Here is a 17,697-nt window from a genome sequence, read left to right on the forward strand (position 1 = left end):
AATAGATAAGGCTTGGAACGGAGTCCTAACCTCATCCTCAGCATCAATATAGGATAAGGAAGATAAATGATTGACCAAGAGAGCCTTCTCTCCCCCTATTACCACCAACTTCTTATTCTTAACGAACTTCAATTTTTGGTGTAGGGTGGATGTCACGGCGCCTACCTCGTGAATCCATGGTCTGCCAAGCAAACAGCTGTAAGATGGATGGATGTCCATGACCTGAAAAGTGATCTGGAAGTCACTAGGTCCAATCTTGATCGGGAGTTCTAATTCACCGATCACGGTTTTCCGTGATCCATTGAACGCCTTCACAACCACTCCACTCTGCCTCATGGGAGGCCTTTGGTATGAAAGTTTAGCCAGGATGGATTTTGGCAACACATTAAGTGATGATCCTGTGTCCACCAACACATTAGACAAGGCATCATCCTTGTAGTTCATTGAAATGTGTAAGGATAAATTGTGGTTTTTTCCCTCCTCGGGAAGATCAACATCACATAAGCTCAAATTGTTGCAAGCGGTTATATTTGCAATAATGCTATCAAACTGCTCTATAGTGACATCATGGTCCACGTATGCCACGTCCAACACCCTCTGCAAAGCTTCACGGTGTGGCTCAAAATTCATCAACAAGGATAACACAAATATCTTTGATGGAGTTTGTAGCAGCTGATCAACAACATTGTATTCACTCCTTTTGATGAGCCTTAGCATCTCATCACCATCCTCTTTTAAAATGCCAGACTGGCCAACCAGGATAGGAGTGTTATTATTCTTAGCAACAACAGGGTCAACACCCATCACAGCAGGAACAAAATTGTTCGAAGAAGAAGTCCCTACGGGACCGACAGGATTAACAACAGTTCTTCTCACGACATCTTCATGGGGTTTCGGCTACGCCGAGAAAACACGACCACTATGGGTCACACCACTGACATCTGAGATGCTCACAACAGAGGTTGAGGGCAATGACACCTCCTTCCCATCTTCTAACATCACAGCGTTGTATCTGTAAGGAACAACTTTGTTTGATGAATATGGGACAGGGCCCGCTGGCTTGATCACAAGAGTCGGAGATACCTTCTTCTTGCTGCCATCATACTTGATGACAATAGGCTCAGAAAGTTTAAACACCGGGATGATAACATCGACTTCATCCTCATTACGATTCTTAAGTATTTCGATCATCCCCTGATCAATCATCTCTTGGATGTCCTTTCTAACTTGTTGGCATCCTCTCTCATTGATAGTGCACACCTGGCACCTATCATGGTCATGCTCATAATGGTTGTGTTCACACAACAGCTTATGCATCTCTACCAAAGATTGCCTTATGTCATTAACATACAAGACTTTATACTTGCCAGGGCATCCCTAGACCATATTAACAGTTGCTTTCCCATGCTCGGGCAATGGGTTCTTCTTCACGTTAGGACCTACGTCCTCGAAAAATAATATACCGCTTCTCACAAGGTCTTGCACCTTGGTCTTCAACGGGTAACAATTTTCCACGTCATGTCCAGGAGCACCGAAATGATATACACAATGTAGTTCAGGCTTATACCACCACTGAGGGTTGGTTGGTACAGCGGATGGGTCTCGTGGAGTGATCAACTTTCTATCGATCAAAGAAGGATAGAGTTCAGCATATGTCATCGGAATTGGGTCAAAAGTCACCCTCTTCCTCTCGTAGTTACTAGTGCCGGTGTTGTTATTGTTTCGAGGCTGGTAGGCATGTTGTTGTTGACGATGTTGTTGTTGTTGTTGATGATGATGAACTTCTCAAAAAGCAGGTGCTATATGAGCCACCTGGTGTTGGTTGACGACACTACGCACATCCTTCCTCCTCACAGAGGGTCTTTTTTTAATATGAGAGGACACAACATATGTCTCTCCCTCCTTATTCTTAGCAAAGCTCCCATATCTCTTTGCTGAAGCGCTGTCTTCTCTGGATAACCGTCCTTCACGGACCCCTTCTTCCAATCTCATCCCCATATTCACCATTTCGGTGAAGTCTGAGGGAGCACTGGCGATCATCCTCTCATAGTAGAAAGAGCTCAAATTCTTCAAGAAGATCTTTATCATCTCCTTCTCTTCTAGAGGTGGCACTATCTGAGCTGCCAATTCGCGCCATCTTTGGGCATACTCTTTGAAGGTCTCTTTGTCCTTCTGCGACATCGCCCTCAACTGGTCGCTATCTGGATCCATATCCATATTATACTTGTGTTGCTTGACGAAGGCCTCACCAAGATCGTTGAAAGAGAGGATGTTAGCACTCTCCAGCCCCATATACCACCGGAGCGCAGCACTAGACAAGCTATCCTGGAAGTAGTGGATAAGTAGTTGGTCATTATCAGTCTGTGTTGACATCTTACGAGCATACATCACAAGATGGCTGAGCGGGCATGTGTTTCCCTTATACTTCTCAAAGTCAGGTACTTTGAATTTAATAGGGATCTTCACGTTGGGCACTAGGCACAACTCAGCAGCACTTTTACCAAAGAGGTCCTTACCCTTCAGAATCTTCAGTTCCTTGCGCAGCTCAAGGAATTGGTCTTTCATTTCGTCCATCTTTTCATAAACGTCTGGGCCCTCAGATGGCTCAGAATGATAGATGGTATCTTCCACTCGGGGTAAGATGTGCACAACGGGAGGTGGCACAGATAGGACAAGGCTAGATGCCGACAAAGAAGCGAGAGTAGGAGAAAAACCCTCGGGCACAAAGTTAGCAGGCATTCCCCAAGGGAACCCGTCTGGCATAGATCGCGTAAAGTGGGCTGTTGCAGCAGGCACAGTCGAGGTAGCAACCTCAGAAATGACAGTCCTTTGGGGAGGAGTTGTAGGAGTTGGCGAAGCCTGGCTCTGAGCGGCCAGCACTGACTCCATCATGGCAGTCAACCTAGCTATCTCTTCCTTCAACTCCCAGTTCTCTTGCTCTAAATGCTCCATGATCTTTGGAAGATTGGCTCTGGTGTTATACCGGTGCGTCAGCTTGTCTTCAAAATAAATGAAGAGCAAATAGTTAGACCACTGATCAAGAGCTCAGAACAAAACCTGCTTATGCATATGATGCATGTAATATTTGTGCATATGGTTTATTTTTATTTGAGGAACTTTATAGAGATCTATTTGCAGATATCTGGAAATATTAATCTCTTAAGACATATATGGAATACTCATAGCAATAATATTTGGAAAATTTTTACACCAATGATGTAGTACAGTTTTGGTAACCAAATACAATATAAGATAAAAGGAGGATAAACATCCTATGGAGCCCTAGAAACAATCGTCCAAAGCTCTCAAAATCAAAAGATAAGCTACACGAAGCCTCTTCACCTCTCTCTCATAAGCTGCTTCCATGCCAGCCTTCTCCTTGGCGAGTCGGTCATACTTCCTTTTCCAAAACCTGGATGACTGAGGAAGAAGAGAAGTAACCACATCATTAGGCTCATCAATAACCTGATGCTCTAGAAATTCTATCATTGCATCCTTATCTTTGAGCTGCTGAAGTAGTTCCTCTCGCTCACGAACCCATGCACGCGACCGGTCTTCATCTCTCAACTCCTCTACTCCTTGGTTAGGGAGAGTTGAAGGCCTAGCCATAACCATAGGGGTAGGTCTCGGATAATCATAAGGCATGCGGTACTCATGAGCTCTCTTCCTCGCCCAAGAGGTGTAAGGTTCCAAAGCAATGCAATTCTTCGGACCAAGCTCCTTCCTTCCCTTCCTATGAACTTTGCGCCAGGCGCGGACCATCCTATCCTTCAAGTTCTGGGGATCTTTACCCTCTTGAAAGAACATACCTTCCAACAAAACATTGTTAGGTTTATCCTTTAAGGGGAACCCAAGCTGACGGCGAGCCAAAACAGGGTTGTAGTTAATTCCACCACATGTAGCAAGAAGAGGCACATTGGAGAATTCACCATAAGAATCAACAATCTGAACGCCATCATACACATGGTTATACCAAAAGATATCATCATTAGTGAGAGACATAAGTCTCCCAGACCACCGTACACATCCCTTGTTCTCCTTGAAGGCAAGCGTTTGAGGCAAGTGCGAAATAAACCACTTGTACAACAGAGGCAGACAACACACAATGGAACCACCACCCTTAGCATTCCTCATATGCAAAGAGAAATAAGTGTCACCCAACAGAGTCGGAACAGGATTAAGAGAGGAGAAAATCCTAATAGCGTTCACATCCACAAAATTGTCGATGTTGGGAAATAACACTAGCCCATAGATGAGAAGTACAAATATGGATTCAAAGGCGTCCTCACTCATGGCCTTCCCAAACAAAGTAGCTTGGGCAATCAGAAAATCGGATGGGAGACCTTGAATTCCACCTTTGATAGTCATATGAGCAATAATATCCGATACATCTATGTGAAGCATATCAGCAATCTCTTGAGAAGACGGAACCCTCTCCAAGCCACTGAACGGCAACTGATCCAAGATAGGTATACCTACAAGATAGGCATACTCCTCAAGTATAGGCAGAAGTTGGAAATTCGGAAAAGTGAAGCACCGATACACACTCATCAGACCTTCATCCACCTTGGTAGAAAGAATAGACAGAAGCTTCCCATGGCGAGCTTTGAACTCCAAAGGCTCTAATACATAAGATGTCAAACTCCTTAACTCTTTCAAGTCGAGTTGTCTGAAACTGTACTTCTTCATATTCCTCCTTTGCTTATCCATGTATGAAAATTTGCAAATATACCTCTTAAGTTCCTTGAAAATTTTCATTGTTGATGATATGGATGCAAATGAATGCATGAATGCATGGATGCAACAATCACACTCAAGGATCAAGCAAGTCACATCACACAAAGGTCATGGGATGGCTCAAGTCATCCTCAATATCAATCATCCATTTTGGTGGATTATGGTTTACACCTTATCAACACCCAAGTTCCATTGATATTTAGGATATACGAGAACGGATCAACCACGAATCAAGGGTTTGTTGTAAGTCACGAGCATGGAGTCTCGGTTAAGAACCACCCAATGGGAGTGTACTATGGTTAAAACTGACGATCATGTTCTAAAAAGGTCCCCATAGTCATCGTCTCATCTTTCGGATATTATCGGATAAAACGGCTACTCATATTCCAAAAATATTCTCAAGAGATACTCTTATGAGTGTAGTATCGCGTAACAATCGTATCAAGTCTTACACTTGAACGACCTTCACACTACATCCTAAAATAGGCCAAGATGGGCTAGGTATCTAAGGTCCTTGGCTTCTAAGGTTTATATTGGAAAGAGTAATGCCTAACCACGACTACTCGTGTGACATTATTGATCCCAACAAGACCTCCACCAAGTGAATGGGCTTGCAAGTCAACTTGCTAAGGAATAACTCCACACAAGTCAACAAGACTATGCCATTATCCTATTATAAGTGTACTTGAGTTCGGGTAGAGAACTCATCTCACAAGAAACCACCAAGCATACAAGCAATTGATATATCAAACAATTCATACATTACAAATAATACAGTCATCCCAAATTTGCACAAAAATATGTCACAAATAAATATAAACATACAATACAACAAGCAAAAAGTAGGCTAAACCCACTAGGGAGCAATCTTAACTCCCCAGCAGAGTCGCCACTTTTCTGTAGCAGGGTATTCGTTACCTTATGGTTTATTGACTAAACCAAAAGTAAACATACAATTTTGAGTCGTCACCACACTTTTATTTGTCCAAAGGAAAGGCTAAAAAGCGAACAAAAGCCAAGTAAGAAGTTTTATCAAATCAAAAACTAATAAAAATGACAGAGATCTAGGTAAGGGGGTTGGTTATGAAATGGGAAGGTTTTACGCACCCAAAACATCCTTAGTACTCTAAGGGAACCTCTTTTTGCAAACATGTGTTGTAGGTTGGTATTTGTGAAAATATGTGCAAGAGATTGGGGGGATGAGAAAAGAATATATTATATTTACAATTTTGTTGTTTGAATGGATGAACCCATTGCCTACGTACCATCACAAAGGTAGGATCAATACCTCGTAGTTCGGGGTAAAAATCTCAAAGATTGGTGAATTAATTTGATCAAAAGCCTTAAGGTCTTTTGTTATCAAAGGGAGAAAACTCAACCTAGACCAACAATCCACCATGTGAGGAAGGCTTCAACATACTAGTGAGGAGTTAACCCTATAATAAGTATGGAAGACTTATAATCCAACCACTAAGGATAAGGTGAGGTTTACATCAACCACTATGATAACTCAAACATATGGCTAATGTTTATGAAAAGTTTAACAAAGGTGGCCATTGGAACCACAAAAACAACTTGAAGTGAGTTGATTTTACAAGTTAGATTTATTTACAAAATGAAGTCAAAGTTGGATTAAAATTTATTCACAATGAGTATTAATGAAAATATTTTGAAAAGTCAAAGGCATAAGGCCTAGGTTTCTAGTTTGAAACAAAGTCAAAGTTTGCACAAAAAGAGTTTGGGAAAAGGTTAGAGTGAGGAGAAGAAGAGAAGGGATAGTCCTAAAGCATACAAAGATAAGAGAAGAGATAAAACCCTTGGAGTTCCTTTTCTTGAAATCATAGAGATGATTCAAGATGCTCCTTTCCTTTGGACTTAGCAAACACAATCAAGCAATCAAACAATTTTAGTTTCAAGCTCATAGGATCTCCATTTGGCTTGTCTCTCTTAACTTGGCTACTCATGACAATGGTCCTCCTTACTATCTCAAGATGGAATCCCTATCACACAAGAGCAAACATCAAAAAGTTCACAACACAATAAGAGGAATGGACAAAGAATGAGTTTTTGAAAGGAAGTCCTTTGAAGTCAACTTTGAGCTTTAGCATTCTAAAGGCATGAGGCCTAGTTGCTCTTTAACAAATTTAGCATTCTAAAGGCATAAGGCCTAGTCGCTCTTGAACTCCTTTAAGCATAGGTATGTCTTAATTCTAAGTCCTTTCTCCTTTTTGCATTGGGTACAAACAAAAGCAAAACCAACACAAGACAACAATATATTTATATACAATAATGAGCTCAGATGAGCAAAAGGAAAATGGCATAAACATAAAATATATGCTCAAGTGAGCAAAGGGAAAATCAATATGAATAAATGAGCAAAAAAGTAAGTTACATTAAAGTAAATTGCAAGAAATTAAATGCTCAAATTAAAGTTAGTAATTAGTATGGTTATGTTAGTTTGTCATAAGACAATTTAGCGCTATGTTAAGCAATCGTAAGTGGACTAATGTAGTAGTCTCACCTATCTGAGGTCGGTCAATAAAACTATAGGCAAATAAACACAAGTTAGAGATCATGACTAGTAAGTCATGCTCCTAAAACTTTCCATGCCCAAAGAAAAGAAGAAAGGCCTTGTATGGACTTTAGGTTTTTTGCTTGACCAAGAAGCAACCGATCTTGGACACAAAGCAACTTACTTGATCTTGGATCAAGATGAGTTTGATTTGGATCAAAGAAGGTTAAACCTCTCATATGTCAAGACCAACCATAAGACATTAACTCATTGGCCAAAATAAAAAGAAATGAGACGAAGATGAAATGAATGGAAAAAGAAATAAAGTGTCAAACACAATTGGTCAAAAGTGAATCAAATCATCATCAACCAATACTAAACAGAAGAGAAATGAAGATTAGAAGTCAACAGGTCAAACATATTTTTTTGGTATTTTTTGAATTAATAATAAATGCAAAATAAAATGGACAAAATATGGTCAAACCTCAAATTCAATTCAAATCAACTTCAACAAGTCCAATTAAATTCTCATAGGTCTAATATGGTCAAACAAGGTTTTACAAATTTTCTCAACAATTTTTCAAATCAGAAACTATTTTAAAACAATAAAAAACAATAAAAATAACACAATATGAATTAAAATCTCAAATAAATCTCAAATCAATTAAGAAATTGATGAGACTATTTTTCAATGACTTATCATGATCCATATGTGTTAAGAAAATATTTTTGGATTTTTCAGATATCAAAAAGTATTTTAAAATGAATTAAAACTATTAAAAACCAAATAATTCACAAAAAATATTAAATGAAGTCACAAAAATAATAAAAAACCAAAATATGAAACTAGATTTTTCAAGAATTTTTTTGGCATTGGTCTCATATTTTTGTGACTTCAAATAAAATATTTATGAATTTTTGAAAGTAAAAGGAATCAAATGAAATTAAAACTGAAATAAGAAAAGGAGAAAAAACCAGCGCGCTTGGATCCTTGCATTAAATGACGTGGCCATGATCTGAGGGTTCAGAGGCACGGTCACACGGTGATCCTTGGTCAAGCGCGCAACATTTTGAATTAAAACAAGTCCACGCTTTGGAAGGCTGAGATTAAAACGTTTTACCAAGATCCAATGGACATGAAGCTCCCACGTGGGGATGGTGGTGGAAACCACCATCTTCTCCGGCCAGACAACTGATTCCGGCCACCACGCACAGGGAATCAAACCTCAATGAAAATGAAAAAGCGAGGTATCAAAATGATGTTGGGGTGATGTACATCACCCCTGTAACCATGGATCCTTCTCAATGTTCCTATTTAGAGAGAAACGAGAGCTTGAAGATCATGGTGCTTGATCTAAAATGTCACGATTTACAAAATTGAGACCACCACTGGCTTGTCTCATGCTTGAGGACTTCAGAAAACAGTTCAAACCAAAGAAATTCACATCATATAGCAAGATCTAGATCAAGAAAAATTGAGGTTCTACCTCTGAAATCCAGCTTCAAACAACAAGAGTTCTTCAAGCTTTTGATCCAATCTTGCTCTGGAAGTGTAATGATGATGCAAGGCTAAGGAATATAGCTATGAAGATCAACTAAGGATGTTAAAATTCAAGCTTGAAATTGAAATTGAAAACTGAAATTCCTTTAGGTGAGGGTTTGGTTTTCAATCCAGCGGCGTTTCAGATCTCCTTCAGGTTGATTTTTGAATGAGCAAGAGCTTTTATTTATAGCTGGAATGGATGCAAGCAATGCTTTCCCTCGTGTGCATGAAACTTGGATCCTTCATGCATGGGCCTGTACAGGCGCGTGCAAATCCCAAGAATGAATGGAAATGCATGCTGAGATCAAATGTAGTTGAATTGGACGTGCACAAGAGGCTGCACAAGCTTGCATTTCAAGTTATGATGTGAATTGCACAAATGAGCATAAACATTAAGCTCTTCGAAACTCCCACATGGAAAATCCAAAAATGGTCATGTGAGTAATGGTTGGAAAACTATTGAAATAAGGAACAAAAGTCATGTTGGGCAAAAAGTCATTTGGAGTTTGGAAATTTATGAAAACTGGCTGTGAAGTTTAGGGTACAAAACATGTTTAGGTTTCCCTTTGAAAAATTTGCCAAAAACAAGCAACTTCAAGCCCTTCTGTTTCAATGATTCAAGCCTCAAAAGGAAATATATCCAACATCAAAGTTGTATATATTTTCAAGATGATAAATTTAGACTTACATTTTGCATCATTTGGATTTTTAATGAGAAATTTATGGGCACTTGAAGTTGGACATTTTTCAAATTCAATGACCTTTGTCCAAAGCGACCTATAATGTTTTGTATTATCACATGTGTTTATTTTGGATTATGAAATTTTGTCCAACACAAAATTTGAATTAGACATCTTAATATTTCCAATTCAATTGGTCTGACCTCAAAATCATAAAAAATAAGGAAGTTAGGTCCTTGGGAAGTTGACCCAAAATTAGGGTTTCAGTCAAAATCACCTATAATGTTTTGAAATGAATGATGAATTTTAAAAGTTTAAAATGGAATTTTTATGAACATGAAAGTTGTTCATATGGTTCTTAAGAACATGTTTTATCTTGGGGCCATCTTCATTTGACAAACACATCAAAAGTTGTATATCAGTGATCTTCAGTTTAGTCAGATGACTTGACTGGTCAACTTCTCAAGGCCAAAATTCAAATCTTGATGAATGAATGATTGAGGATACTCACATAGGCTCATATATGCATAAAATAATGAATGAAAGAACTTCCCTTATTTGAATTTGATCATAGGTTAAGGTTGCTTCATGAACAAGGCACAGTTGAAGCACAATGAAGCACAATGAAATTAGGGTTTAGGGTTTTGTTCTCTTGGGGTAATCTTCATTTGAAAAACACATCAAAAGTTGTATATCAGTGATCTTCAGTTTAGTTAGATGACTTGACTAGTCAACTTCTCAAGGCCAAACTTCAAATCTTGATGAATGAATGATTGAGGATACTCAAATAGGATCATATATTCATAAAATAATGAATTAAAGAACTTCCCTTGATTGAATTTGATCATAGGTTGAGGTTGCTTCATGAGCAAGGCACAGTTGAAGCACAATGAAATTAGGGTTTCCTTGGGAAACAATCCTCAAGCCCTTTGGGTTATCTTGATCAAATTGGAATATTGAGATACTTGGGAGACATATATGATGATTAAGAACTTTGTGGACCATTGTCATGCTTTCTCTCATCTTCATCTAGCCATTTCATTGAGCTTAGGAGCCTCCTAGGAGCATGGGAGCACATGATCACTTGAGCTTCAAAACAAAAAGAGTTAGTGACATATTTTTATGCTTTTGGTTAGTAAACAAAAATGAGAAAAGCAATAATAAAAAATACATTGAGGGATCTTAGGGTCAAAATTAGGGTCTTACAGAACCTAAATTCCACTGGGGAGGGCAGAAACTCTACCGGGGGAGATAAGCCGCAGGGTACCTGAATCAACCAACTCAGCTAGGGAAAAGGAACGAAGCTCCATTGAGGAACTGAATCAACACAATCGTCTAAGGATACCCAAAGGGTTAACTGCTTGGGGAACCTCTAATGTTTCGCACACAAGAACTTGTTATCCATCGAAATGCTGTTGATATTTCTTTTCAATTGCTTTGGAAAACTCTTGCTTTTATATGTTTTAAGAAAAGAGATTTTGATTAAAAAATTTAAATTTTCAAAAATGATCATAATAAAATTTAAAACTATTGGCTGAAGTAAATAAGAGTAGAAACAATTGGATAAAAGCTCAACTTTATTTGATAGAATGGTAGTTTGTAAATGACAGGACTCCATAGATTTTTACAAAGCTGAAAATGGTAATTTACATGGAAAAGGGTTACATTGAATACAAATGATCCTTAATCGTTCTACCAACTCTTGATATATGTTGTACTCTTGACCGTTGTCGGGGTGATGAATTGATGTCAACCCTTGTGCTCAATCAAGTCTTCAAAATACTGAAGATCAGCAGAATGCAGTTACTTGCCATAATCCCTAATTTTTGCATAAGTTGCCCCAAGGTGGGGTACTCAACTTATCGGGAATTTCTTTCTGTTTTATGTCTCTAATTTTTGCCTGGATCGCCCTTTCAGGTTTTCAATCCACCGAGACGCTCATTTTTTCCTAAGTCGCCCTTTCGGGTTTTCAACTTAGCGAGATGTTCTTTTTCTTTTTAGGCGAAGTATTTCTTGACTGCATCTGTGTTCACAGGACGAGTGAACTCTTCATCATCCATAGTTGTAAGAACCAATGCGCCGCCTGAAAAGGCTCTTTTAACAACATATGGGCCTTCATAATTAGGAGTCCACTTCCCTCTAGAATCTGGTTTAAACGTCAAAATCTTCTTGAGCACAAGGTCACCTTCTCTGAACACACGAGGTTTGACCTTCTTATCAAAAGCTCTCTTCATCCTTTGTTGATATTGTCGCAACCTGAAAAATACAGTGCGAAAAAAAACAACCGGCGAAAGAAAAAGACAGAAGAGTCGCCACCGTGCGTTATTCATCCCAAAGGAGGGAAAGGAAATGCTCGAAGTAAACCTGAAAAAGGAAAGGACAAGACGGGGTCTCGCAACCAAATCTTGGGTTCGGGAGTCGGTTATGCGAAGGGAAGGTATTAACACCCCTACGCATCCGTAGTACTCTACGGGATCCACTTTTATAGTTCTTGTCTAAAGGGTGTGGGTTTATCTTGTGCTGTTTACCAAAAAAAAAAAGGGTTAAATGAAAATGAGTCGCGCGGATGTCGCATCCACTGCATACGTATCTCATCTGAATATGAGAATCAGAGTCTTCGTAGCTCGGTTGACCTATGGGTTAGGGGGATGTGTGCTCGCTAAGACATCGCGTCTTATGCCTACGTATCTCATCTGGCCTGAGAATCAGAGCAAAACGTAGTTCGGCTAACTACGGGGTTATGGATTGGGTTTTGGGCGAACAACGTTACTACGCAATCTACCGGATGCTCGACCTTTGGAGACTTACTCGCCTGTAGTAGAAGGAGTTAGCGTGTTGCTTTGGGTTTTAGGGTTTGGGATGCTCGAGGGAAAAAAGGCAGTCCTTGACGAAGGAACCGCGCTACCTGCAGGGATATGAATACAAAACACAAAACATGTATCTCAAAGTAAAATGCCACCGAGGGGCTCAAACGTTGCCTCCTATCGAGGTCTTCCAGCTAGGAAAGCAGTAAAATGCGGGAAAAATGTAAAAGTACCACGCGGATAAAGATCCGAAGTAACAGCAATTAGAGGAATGGGAAACCCTGAGATCCTTCCAAGCTAATGCCATCAAAGAAAAGTGAGTCAGTACAGGTAATCGGAATGAAACTCCATGGGTTATCCCACAAATAAAGTGGGAAACCACGCAAGTTATCCCTGCAAAAGTCATGTGAGCCCTCACAAAAATTCAACAAAAGGGTTAGTGAAACATCATAAGCATTTTTTTCATGAATAACAGTATGGTTTCAGAAACCTCAAACCCTGTGGCATACACTCAAAAATTAAACGGTTAAACATTCAAGGCATTGTTTATACATTCATATACATATTAAACCCATGGGCGAAAAAACCTAATGAAATTCATCCATCATACCTCATACATTCAGAGTATTCAACTTCAAACCAAAAGGTAATGGGAATAAAGGCAAACCTGATTGGAGAGCTTGATTGAAATTGAGTTGCACCCGTGAGGTTTACAAAACAATCTTCAGGGTTTATGTGAGGCAGATGTGATTCTGTGTAGTTGAGTTCCCTTCGGGGTTTGGAGGCTGCTCTGAACTCCGTTAGGTCTTCTCTCACTATCTTTTTCCTCAGGGTTTTGTTCTAAGGAAACCTCAGAGTATTTTGCTTCTCTTCAAAATCCCCCTTTGTTCTGTGTTCTCTCAAGTGAAGCCTTGGTATTTATAGACTGAATTTCATGGTTTTGTGGGCTCAAATGAGAGAGACCCAAGTCCAAAAATTTTTATTATATTTTATTTATTTAATTATTTATTTAATTAATTAATTAATTAATTAAATTTTTTTATTATTTTTTTTTATTATTTTTTTGTAAATTTTTTTTTTTTTCGTTTTTTTTTTTTTGGTCTAATTCTGATTGACATGATGAAATGCAATATGAAATGCTAAATGAATGCATGAATGAGGAGGGCAAATTTTGGGGTGTTACAGCAGCCCCTATTCAAACATCAGCTAACCCGAGCATGATGAAAGCGAACAACTTATCAAACAAACGGGGTGAGCTGTGATTGAATACCAAAGACAGACCGAAAATTTGTGCTCCGAGAATACCACAAAAACGCGGAAATACACCGCGCTATTTATCTTTCTTCCGATCCTCTGGCTTAATCTGGAGTTTCGATCCTCTGGCTGAACATATACTCAATTTAATCCTCTGGTCGGATATTAATTTTGATCCTCGGGCTGGATACGATTTTGATCTTCTGGCTAGATCTTCTTCGATCTTCTGGCTAGATCTCCTTCGTTTCGATTCTCTGGCTGAATCTATTTCGATCTTCTGGCTAGATCTGAATTGTTGCGATTTTCGATCTTCTGGCTAGATCTTCTTTGTTTCGATTCTCTGGCTGAATCTATTTCCTTTGATTCTCTGGCTGAATCTACTTCGATCTTCTGGCTAGATCTGAATTGCTTCGATTCTCTGGCTGAATCTATTTCCGGTCTTCGGGCTAGACCTGACTTCGATCTTCTGGCTAGATCTGGATTGTTTTGATGATAAATTTCCATCATTAGGATCCCGCATCTGAGGCATGCGCTGGTTGACCCTCTTTTGAAATCTACACCCAACCTTCATATTAGATATGCAGCTTCGAGCATATTCCACTTTTGGGCTTCGTACATATTCTTCGGGCTAGAACATGTTGTAACGACTCCTCAATTAGACTTAGGCTTGCTGGGGAAATAAAGCTTGTAGGCGACTTCACTGGGGAATCTTCAAATTGAGCATTAGGCTGGCTTACTGGAACACGATTCTCAGGCTGAATCTTCGAAATGACCCTCAGGTTGGATCACTGGAACACGATTCTCAGGCTGAATCTTCGAAATGACCCTCAGGCTGGATCACTGGAACACGATTCTCAGGCTGAATCTTCGAAATGACCCTCAGGCTGGATCACTGAAAAACGATTCTCAGGCTGAATCTTCGAAATGACCCTCAGGCTGGATCACTGGAAAACGATTCTCAGGCTGAATCTTCAAAATGAACCTCAGGCCGGATCACTGGAAAATGATTCTCAGGCTGAATCTTCGAAATGACCCTCAGGCTGGATCACTAGAAAACGATTCTCAGGCTGAATCTTCAAAATGAACCTCAGGTCGGATCACTGGAAAATGATTCTCAGGCTGAATCTTCGAAATGACCCTCAGGCTGGATCACTCACGCTTGATCCTCTGGCTGGATCTCATGACCTTGGTTGTAAAGTAATTCTTCAGTCTGCTTGGAAGAACCTGTTTATCAGCTTATGTGTATGCTTGATATGATATGCATGCAAATGCAAATGTTATGCATGGAGTAAAAAGAAATCTGCTTGGGGAAGCAAACTCCGGTAGGGAACAAATCGCTATATCAATTCTTGAATGCTCTGTGGGGAATGATCCGTCTGCCGGGACCAATGAGCCACCAAAAATAAATTGGCTGCTTGAAAAGTTGACCTTGCGGGGGGAGTATCAACTATGGAAACTTTGTTCGGCGAGGCTCTGTGAGGAGAGTCTGTGGGGAAAACACTTCCTGGGGAAATGTCGTAGGAAACGACCTTTGCTGGGGATATGAACTTGCTAATCGTCCTCAAGCTGGGGATTAGAACAAATCTGTTAGAAATAATCTGCTGGGGATGAGATGAACACTGGGAACACCACCCTCTTGTCCGTTGGGCATGCAACCACTCCGCTGTTGCTAGGAAGATACAGTCTGACACCGTCAACTCCGCTGGGGATAGACAGTCTGGATACTGTCAACTCTACTGGGGATAGACAGTCTGGATACTGTCAACTCTGTTGGGGAACATGCTCTGCTGAGGAGAGACTTTGTCAACCACTTGGGGATGAGGATTCATGACTTGGCATCCGGTTCCTGTGACCTACAACCAAAAATACACGTATGCCTCTGGGGAATTACTCGGTTTGAATTCACCGTTCGGGATTAAGCACATTCAAAGCAATTTTAAATGTTTTCCTATGCAAATCATCTGCAAAAGCCACCATTATGTTCATATGCAATATGTTTTATCAAAAATTCGGACATTTTTGCAAACAACTGATAAATGAAAAATAAAGAGGCTCTTTAACTGAATTCGACTCTTAATGGGGAGAAAATTTGTGCCAGGAATAGGCGAGGGTATCAGGAAGCTGATCCCTGAAAAGAGGTGATCGCTATAAAAAAAAGAGAACTATCCTAATGGCAATGTGGAAACGGGGTCCCACTGAGTTTCGACTCTGCTATGACTCGTATGTCCTCAAGACGCTCTGCTCATCTTGCTTTCTGAAGTGGATGATTAGTCGATCTTTAACCTTCGAAGATTGCCGGATTGAATGAAACGGTGATATAACACTGATGAACTCAGATCATAGTCATTCGCTTATTCCCTAACTTTTGCCTGGATCGCCCCCTTTTTCGGGTTTTCAATCCACCGGGATACCCATTTTTGCCTGAGCCGCCCTTTTGGGTTTTCGACTCACCGGGTGTACTCTTTTTTTTTATATATCCCTAATTTTTGCCCGAACCTCTTTATTCTTTTTTTGGTTCGTCGGGATGCCCTTTTTTTGCCTGGACTATTCTTTTTATCGTCCAGCGGGTCTATTTTATGCGAAGTATTTTTTTAACTACGTCTGAGTTGACAGGGGACGAGAATCCTTCGCCATCCATGGTTGTTAGAATCAAAACTCCGCCATAGAAAATCCTTTTAACCACGCACGAACCCTCATAGTTCGGTGTCCATTTGCCCCTGTGATCTGTGTTGGGAGGAAGAAATATTTTGAGTACCAATTCACCGACTTGATACCCCCGAGGGCGCACTTTTTGACCAAATGCTTTCTTCATTCGTCTCTGACCGAGATACGTCAATTCTGGGTACGTAGTTCCAGCATAGCACCATTTCCCGTTGGTTTGATTGATGACCAAAGCTGAATCCCCGTATACATCCAGGGTTTTAATCTGTATATTGACGGCTTCCTCAAGTATTAGGATACAAGTTTCGTATTCGGCTTCATTGTTGGTGCAGGGAAAAGTTATTTTGGCACCAAATGGCATATGAACCCCCTTCCGGTGTGATCAACACTATACCAACTCCGCGACCATTGACGTGGACCGCCCCATCAAACATCATAACCCATTTGGATTCAGGGTCAGGCCCCTCCTCCGGGAGTGGTTCCTCTCAATCTTTCGATTTGAGAAACATGATGTCCTCATCAGGAAAGTCAAACCTCATAGGTTGGTAATCATCAATCGGTTGCTCTGCAAGATAGTCTGACAAGACACTTCCCTTGATGGCTTTTTGTGAAGTGTATTGGATGTCATACTCTGTCAGTATCATTTGTCACCTAGTAACCTTTCCGGTAAGTGATGGCTTTTCAAAAATATACTTGACTGGATCCATTTTTGATATCAATAGAGTCGTGTGAGTCAACATATACTGTCTTAGTCGGCGAGCAGCCCATGCCAAAGTGCAGCAAGTTTTCTCGAGCAATGAGTATCTTTGTTCACAGTCGGTAAACTTTTGCTAAGGTAGTATATTGCATGCTCTTTTCGACCTGACTCGTCATGCTAACCGAGCACACAACCCATTGACCTTTCTAACACAGTCAAGTACATGATCAACGGTCTTTCCTCTCGGCCTGTAGACTGGCCCCGATCTTGATCTCTTTCTTGTCGTCTTCGGTACCGATGTTGACGGTCTCAATCACCTCCTGATAAGGTGTAATAGCTCGGTCCTCCTGTTTCAACAATCTGGCTAACCCTTCAGGCAATTCACAAACTTCCTCAGCCCCTTCTTCGGCTTGATAGATAGGATTGTCGAAGTCATACTTGGCCATAGCAGTGTCGTTAGCAGTGAGATCCGAGTGGTCGGCTCTGCATGATGGAGGATCATGCTTTACCTTAGAATGAGAGAGATTTTTTTTTGAAAGAAAGGAAAAACGAAAAAAGAAACATTGCCATTTTTTTTGTGAAAAGTAAAAAAACTGAAAGAAAGAGAACACAAAATTGTTTGCAAAAGCCGTCCTTCATTGATGATAAAAATAATTGCGAAACGTAACTAAATGGATGGCCCTACAAATGAGTCATTACACCTTGGGCAAAGTGTAAGACTTTATTATGCATGTAATAAAAGGAAAACAATAAAAATCACTCTTTCAGCAGAATAACCCGGACGGTTTTTCGGACGACCAATTGTCGAG

The sequence above is a fragment of the Lathyrus oleraceus genome, chromosome 1 (genome assembly GCF_024323335.1).
Source record: "Lathyrus oleraceus cultivar Zhongwan6 chromosome 1, CAAS_Psat_ZW6_1.0, whole genome shotgun sequence".
Taxonomy (NCBI): domain Eukaryota; kingdom Viridiplantae; phylum Streptophyta; class Magnoliopsida; order Fabales; family Fabaceae; genus Lathyrus; species Lathyrus oleraceus.